The sequence below is a fragment of the Scophthalmus maximus genome, chromosome 19, assembly GCF_022379125.1.
Source record: "Scophthalmus maximus strain ysfricsl-2021 chromosome 19, ASM2237912v1, whole genome shotgun sequence".
Lineage (NCBI taxonomy): Eukaryota > Metazoa > Chordata > Actinopteri > Pleuronectiformes > Scophthalmidae > Scophthalmus > Scophthalmus maximus.
In genome coordinates, this window is record NC_061533.1 from 19,689,150 (window position 1) to 19,697,208 (window position 8,059).

The following is an 8,059-nucleotide window of genomic DNA, read 5'->3' on the forward strand; positions in this document are numbered from 1 at the left end:
ACCAGGTGTGAATATAGATATGTTAATGGTTGTTTGTCTCTGTATGTGGTCCCTGGGATACGTTGGCAACCTACCCCTCGCCCAATGTCAGATTGGCTCCCGGTGACCCTTAAAGGATAAAGTGGTAAAGATAATGGATGGATGGTGATGATTTGTTTTAAACAGGAGAAGCGAGACTAGGCAAGGCAAGGCAAGGCAAGTTTATTTTGTACATTTTAACACCAAGGCAATTCAAAGTGCTTAAATAATACATTAAAAGCTTTGGAAGAAACACATAAAATGACATTAAAATACAATATATTTAAAAAGAGAAAATAAAAATGTTAAAGTAGAATAAGACAGGTGATAAAAGTTACAGTGCAGTACAAACAGGATCCAAATAAACAAACACACACTATGAGAATCAGGAACTAGTGAATATTTTGAATCTTTTGAATCTTTTGAATCTCTTGTCACAAGAAACATCTCAGGCTCTTACTTTGAAACCAGTCCACTGTCAGTGAACTGTGACGTTGTCAGTTTCAGACTAAATGGAACATTTGTCTTTAATTCATTCCAGTAGTTGTTGAACTTTTTAAAATCAAAACAATATGTATTTGCGTCTCCCTACAAATCAAGGGCATAGATCTCATTATAACTTGGGACACGACAATAGACATGAAACTTTCTCAGGAGCATTTTCTGGAGGGGACATTATCTGCTGCAACCGACACAACAAATTAAAAAAAAGAATTATACATGAATCACCTTTAGGTCATCACTATACATATTTATTTATTTTACAGAGCCACACATCCACAAATGCAACACCACTCACTTTGAAAAATAGGTAGAGGTATAAGGTGCCAATTGTTAGTAACTGTGTAGCTGGAACAGGATGAGCAATAATATATATTATACAAAAAATTGTTCTGAGCAACTATTACACTCTGCTTTATCTCATTGTTGTCACATCAGTCATGGCTGCATCATTGTCTTGACAATAATCATATTAGAGGCCCCCCCCTTTAAAGAAAAAAAAATTCTATTGTTTAAATCAGAATTTGATGTTTAACTTGAAACTTCAAAAAGGCTTTTGTGTAAATTATCTAAAATGTGGATTTGGATTCTATTAACTAGACATTTTTAATTATATGATATATTTAGAAATGTTGTGTTTTTCAGAAGTTCTGCCCATGTTGCCCCTGCCAACAACAGATAAGCATCAGATACATGCTCACACATTTGAGAACACATCTGCCCAGTGGTTCTCAGTACTTATGACAGGAGAGGGCGCTGTTGGCCATAAGATAAAGTGAGTTGAGGGCAGGCGACTGTGCAGAGAGTGGCTGAATGTCAGGGCTGTGGCCTCGGTGCCAGGCATCACCAGCCTTCCTGCACAATGACTGTGTTGTCACAGACACAGAGCCATCGTACAGTCTGTCCAAGTCTCAGCAAGTTGTCACAACACAGCAGATACAACGGGCAGATGAGTAGTTTTACTACAACTCTTGAAGCAGATGATAATGCCACAGACGAACCTATCAATAAAAGTTGTTGTCCCCCCCTTAATAGTCTTTCTTTCTGTCTTTGTCTTGATGAATGAAAGAGGAAAAGCCCAGAATATCTTTGGGGGCTTTTATTTGAGACAGTTTCATGTTTATCCAAAGATTCTAGTGTTTGTGAAAAGAAATGTGTCTAAGCCTAAAAATCTGTGAAGCCCCTTCGGAGAATTCAAAATGAATAAGTCACAGAACTATGGGTGGTGCCGCCTTGTGACTGATCCAGTTAAAGAATAACATTTCCTGGACAGCAGCTATATTTTCATGGTTTATCTACTTTTATGCTTTGCTGCAGCATGTTTGTGTGTGTCCAAACTCCTCTGCTCCAACTACGTTTGTGGTTTTTATGTAAGTCGTGCTCAGAGAGGCAGTTAATGCCTGAGCTTATTCCACTGCAGAGCTCCACCCAATCCAAACCTCCGGTGGGAACGAGCGTAATTGCATGGCACACAGAACAGAGCATGAAACAGCAGCTGGAGACCCGAACATGCCTTGTGTGAGGAAGAGGAATCTGAAATGCTGCAGACATTAACCCACTCGATACTCTGTACTCTTCAGTCTAAAATGGTGTTTAAAAGGTATGCTGTGTGACATTAATCACACCAAAGCATGTTTTTGTCTTCAGAAAGTTGTTTCCATATTGAATGATTGAACTGTTGTTCTCTATGATAAAACAGGTCCTACACCATGAGGAGATATAGGAGGAGGACGCTGCAGGAGAGTCAGCATGTTGGAGCTTTTTCGCTACTTGTGTGGCGGAAATGCATCAGGCTGAAGTGCAAGATGATTACAACCAGCTTTGACTATTCAATGCTGTTTGTATATGATTAAATTAAACTCAATACATTATGGTGGGAGTGTCTTGAGCAAATTCACATGATTAAAAATGTTGACTGATTTGTTTGAAACTAGTTGTAGACAACTTTTTGGACAACTTTTTGGCTTAAACTTATTGCACAGTGTAGTGACCAAAACAAAATGACACCATCCGCACTTATGTTGGTCCTCTATAAACCAGTTTTTGACCATGTTATTCTCTCGTTTTTTGCGAAAAAAAGGTGATTTACGGCACTAAGTAACTGCGTTACCCATTGCATTGCGTAACCAAAACAAGGAAGAGAATTGACGTGTCCTGGTTTCTATCCCCAGTGATGGAAATGGCAGAATTCATAAAACAACTCAACCTCGTAAGAGAAAAAAAGTGAATTTTTACTAATAGGTATATCAGTAATAATAAATGACCTTTCCAGGCTGTGATCTGCAGCGACACTGAGGACATATCTTGATAATTCTGTGTGCTTCAATGAGCAGTGCGGCTTTAACACATCTCTTAGTCAGGTACAGTACAGCATTAATAGCTGTGCCTATTGTGCTGCTCTGTTTCATATCAACTTTTCAAGTAATAAAGGAAAGTTCAGCCACGTCACCACTCACTCTCGGAGCTCAACATTACTACTAAGGACCTACTTGGCCATGCCAAAAAAAAGTGTCAGACTCTCTCATCATATCCTCTGCTGTCTGGTATGTTTTCTAAAATCAGAGCTTTTTCACCTCTTCACCAGCCAGCTCTGCATTGTCGCTGTTTGGACAGCTTGAAGTCTATACGTCACAGCCGCTTTTAACTCTGGCTTTGTTCACTTCGGCTTAAAACCCACATCCCATTCTGATTATGGGCCAAGGAGCCTGAAAAAGCCTCTCTGTCTGTTCATTTCCATTTCTGTTTAGTTTTCCATGGTTTGGCCTCCTGTCTGCACAGGAAGCAGAAAAAACAAAATAGGAGGAACAACAAAATGTGTTTCACCTCGGCTCTTTTCAGGGAAACTCCCAATAGCTCCAGGCAGGATTCACAAAGGTGTTGACACTTCAGTCAGACATGTACGCACACGTTTTGGTGTTTCTATGTGCCTACTGTTGATACTGTACTGTTGGAGATATGAAGGCAATATGTCTGCACCTCCTCTGCAATTCTTTACACAAAGTGATTAACGGAGGTGGACAGGGGCACAAATAAGCAGGTGATTAAATCATCATTAACATATTCTTCATGTGCTTTGTGTGGCCACTAGTTGATGGATGCCAGCGATCGAGTTAGCCAAGTCTGAGGACAAGCTATCAGATGTCCTCCCTGGTGAGTCAGGAGCAAATAATGCATTTCACACATGAGAAAGAAATTCAATAAGGTAAGTGTTTGTCACAACAGGCCTTACTGAGGCGCAAATCTGTCATGCTTGATGAGTCTGTCTTTAATAAGCGATCGTGTCGCTACAAACACACCAATAAAATTCACAATTATTTTATATTAGACGATAAATGTTCGGGCCTTGGAGAAGTCAAGGGGCAAAGGCAGGCTGTAGGATACCTCCAGGACTTTATGCCTCTCTGTGCCAAGAGAACAACCATCACAAATTGCTTCTATTCCTTGCCTCGCTCTCTAAGTCACTGCAAGGTATGTCAGCCAATCTCATCCCGAGCCTAATTCAATTAAAGAGAGTACAAAGACGTATGGCTCAGGGGCGAGAGATATGATTAGAGTCCTGAGCACGATGACGCTGCTGCTTTGATTCATACCCCCTCTTCTCTGGTCACTCACAACGACGAGCCTTTGAGCTGAGACAAATGAGCTAAGCAGCGATCTCTGAGGTGGGCTGCAGTGTCCTCAAGGAGCTTCAAAAGACCTCTCATTCTTATCTCTCGCAATCAACAGGTCATATTGTCACTATATTGTCATTATCTCTGCAGTGAAAATAAAGCCCACAGCCACAACAATTGCAAGAAAACACAAAAACTATTGATTTGTTTTTTTCTACAACAGGGATTTTCTGTTGATCGGCATCCTGATATTTTGGGACTCAGGGGATCAGGAGAATCCTCCAAACTGCAATCTTAGTTTTCAATCAGGACAATGCAGTGGAGCAACTGTACCCCAGCCCTCCATCCACCCTTGAGCCTCGAGCCAAGCTGCCATAAAGGACAGGTAATACGCCACTTGGGACAGGGATGTGTCAAAGGAATGCATGTGCAGGTATCCAGCTGCCTGTGGGGACTGTGGAGAAAGGCCCAGTGCACCAGTTGATCCTGTTTGATAAAGGCCTTGACAGACCCCGATTATATGTCTTAGCCTGGAGGAGGTGTCTGTGTCTCATTCCTCCGTTGAAGAAAGTCGATCTGGTGGGAAAGAGGCAGGGCCATGCCTGTAGGCGTCTATTTTTGCATGGACGCCAACGCACACCTTGTCGGGCAGACATCACTACCACCGCCCCTTCCCCAACACCCCCCTGCTAGCTCCACACCAAACAAACACCCTCACCTACTTCATTTACCTGACCACACCCGCGCCTCCAGACACCATAAATACCATTTCCACGAATCATGCTAGATATGTATTTCTCCATCAGAGCACAAGCATTTGCCTCAAAATTTCTTATTAGTCTCCTCTGTTTGATGCATTCCCCTGAAATATAATATATTTGCTACATATATTCAAACCCTCCTTCGTTTTTTTGTGATGAGGAGAAAAGAAGGAGAGGGCCAGTGTCTCCAAAGACCGTAGTGAGACATGCAGTGAGTGACAGGCCGTGCCCCAGGCTCACCCCTTCTGCCATATCTATCCCACGGAGCAGCCAGGGCACCGGGGAGCTGTCATACAAACAGCCAGCTCACAAACAGTGGTCTGGGCCCTGAGTGGAGACAGACATATCAACAACCAAAGAGAACAGACGGGGAGATGACACGGAGCGCCTTCATCTGTCATTTCTACTTGGGAAGCCAACAGAGGATTCATCAAGATGTCGACATCTACTGACAAAAATATTTACATCATTAAAAGAATTGCATATTTTTGTTCTGCTGCTCTTCTCAAGTGAGCTGCACCCAAGACCACAGTGGCCACATGCACACAGAACAGCTGTACATCATCTCAACTATTGTTGATGCGGATGGGGAATCGGTCACAGTGAGCAAACAAAAGATAATTAAAATTCTTCCTGTTTTGAAATTTGCCTGTCTGCTGCAGTTATCAACTCACTTAAACTTTCCAAGGTCTTTTTTTTTCTCTGTATGGAGCACAGGGAGGAATGCCAAGACAAGAGATATGTCTCCTTCACCTTGCGCATGGATGCTGGCCAGAATGATATTCATGAGTTCCTGTATAGTACTGCTGTTACCCTTTTCTCTCTGTCGCTTCATGTGCACTGATGGCTAAACTCTCTTCCCTCTGTGCCATAAATAATAAGTTCATTTGTGAGGAGACAGAGGTGCACAGCAGCAGGCTGATGTCAGGCCGATGATCCTGTTTCCTGGACACACACACACACACACCATCACAAGTGTCTCATCATCACCACCTGCACAGCACCCTCCCTGGACCCTCTCTCCTGACTGTGTGGAGCGGAGAGATGAACTCTGATTGATGACGTGTCTCCTTCACAGGGTGGCAGAGAGTTGAAGGGCAGGTCATCTGTCAACACTGACGGAAACACACTAGGTGGAGATTAATGGAGCAGCTCAGGCTTTTCTCTCGACCTGGAGATGATAATCCTGAGCTGTAATAAATCAAACCATCTCTGGTAAACAAGAGCATGAAGCAATTCATCGAAACAGGCCACCAAGGATAGATGCTCGGGCCACATCTTGCTCATATTACTGACTTTCAAAAAATGTTACACAGTTTGAAGATTACACTTTAAATTTTTTTTGTCTTTTTTATTTGTGCGACGATGGAAAGAATACATTAAGTTTAACAGTCTGTTTAAAATAATACACATTGTAAAATGAAACATATTTTAGTTTTAAGGTTTACTCCCAACATTTTGTCACGCTTCACCTTCTAAAAGTAGAAGTTAGAAATAAGTCTGAGGTTATTTGATTGTTACACTCTTTCAGCCTGTCAGACATTTAATCCAATTCATCGAATCTGACTGAAATATGAATGAGATTAATTTATACCTATATGTCAGAGTTTGTCATTATTTCTTTGACAATGAAAACACTGTTTGTGTGTTGTGTTCCAGTCCCTCACCCAGATAATTTTCACCTACATTAACCTTATAAAAAATCTTCATTATAAATATATGGTTATCATCACCGTACAGTACTGTAATAATGCTTTAGTAACACATTTTAGACAAGTCCTTCCTCAACCGTTTTTGAATTATTTTGGGAGGCTGAGGTTAGCCGAAGTAATTGCCTCTGCTTCCACACAAAGATAACTCTGCCATTTTCGTGCAAGGCTTTTGTTCATCAGTCTTTTTCAACCAATACTGGACAGAGCAGCTTTACTTCCTTAGTGTGCGTCATATGTCCAGCAATCAAGGACAATTGAGAGATTTATAATGTCCTTAAACTAAGCAGCTGGTATACTAGGGCCCTGTGTGTTTGGCTGAGAGTTGCTCATGCTTTAACATGCCAGTTGCAGCTGGGTAACGCTCAGATGGCTGAAATTCCAGAATTCCCAAATCAATTTGCATTCCCAGAATCAGCCATCAGATAGTGATTTCTCTGAGAAGACCAAAACAGGACATAGCAGCCTCCTGAGTGATGGGAAACCACTAATTAGATACGGTCACATCCCCAATTTACAACTGCTAACATTATGATTCATCCCCAACGGAGCAAAATAAAGACTCACACCGTCTGAGTGCATGAGTCACACCGATCACCCGAGCATTGAAAGTGTTGCTACATCGGACGATAGTTGATGAACTTTGCTCCACCAAACTCTTCCTGTGCCATCTGTCAGAAGTGATAATACCCTCCACCCCACAGCACCTTTGCTCCCTGCTTGGCACCATTAGCAGGTTATAAAGCTCCGGTCTCCTGTCCTTTCTTTTCTTGAATAGAGCTCTTCATTGTCACCTAAACCACGGCGCATACGCATACTTTTTTATTGCTCCGCGTTTCCAGGAGTGGATGATATTTCTCCCAAAAACAAAAAGGTTGTGTGTTTGCTTGAACCCTGGCAGTGTGCGAGGAAATCAGCAGGTGACAGTCAGACATGACTTTGTATCTTTGAAGGCCACGACGTGTAAATTTGGTGTTGATTTACAAATCCCAGTAGCACGATTCATGTAACTGTTGGGATCCAAATAACAAGGATCTGTTCTCTTACTTACTTAATCAGCTGCTCTCTCCCTCTGCTGTAACACAGTACGTGCAGAAGGCTAACTACATTGGCCATAGCTGTAAGAGCTGGCTTTTAAGAAAGGGTCGAGAGCCAGTCACATTGTGCGGCTGATTTTAGCCTGTTGCGTGGAGACTGCAATCCAGGCGATACGTCAGCAAATGGCAGGAAGCCAGAACCACACACGGGCATCAATGTTGGTGTGGCTGATGGATGGGAGTGTAGCACCAGCACTTGCCAAGCCATTCACACGGCCATAAATTACATGTTTACTGCCGCCTGTGGCTCTCCGCGCTCGCCAATTTCTTCTGATGTCAGCAGCGCATTATCATATCTAATCAGCCCCTGGCAACCCGCGTCAAATGGGCAGCAGATTGAAGTGGCCATTCCTGTAAACATG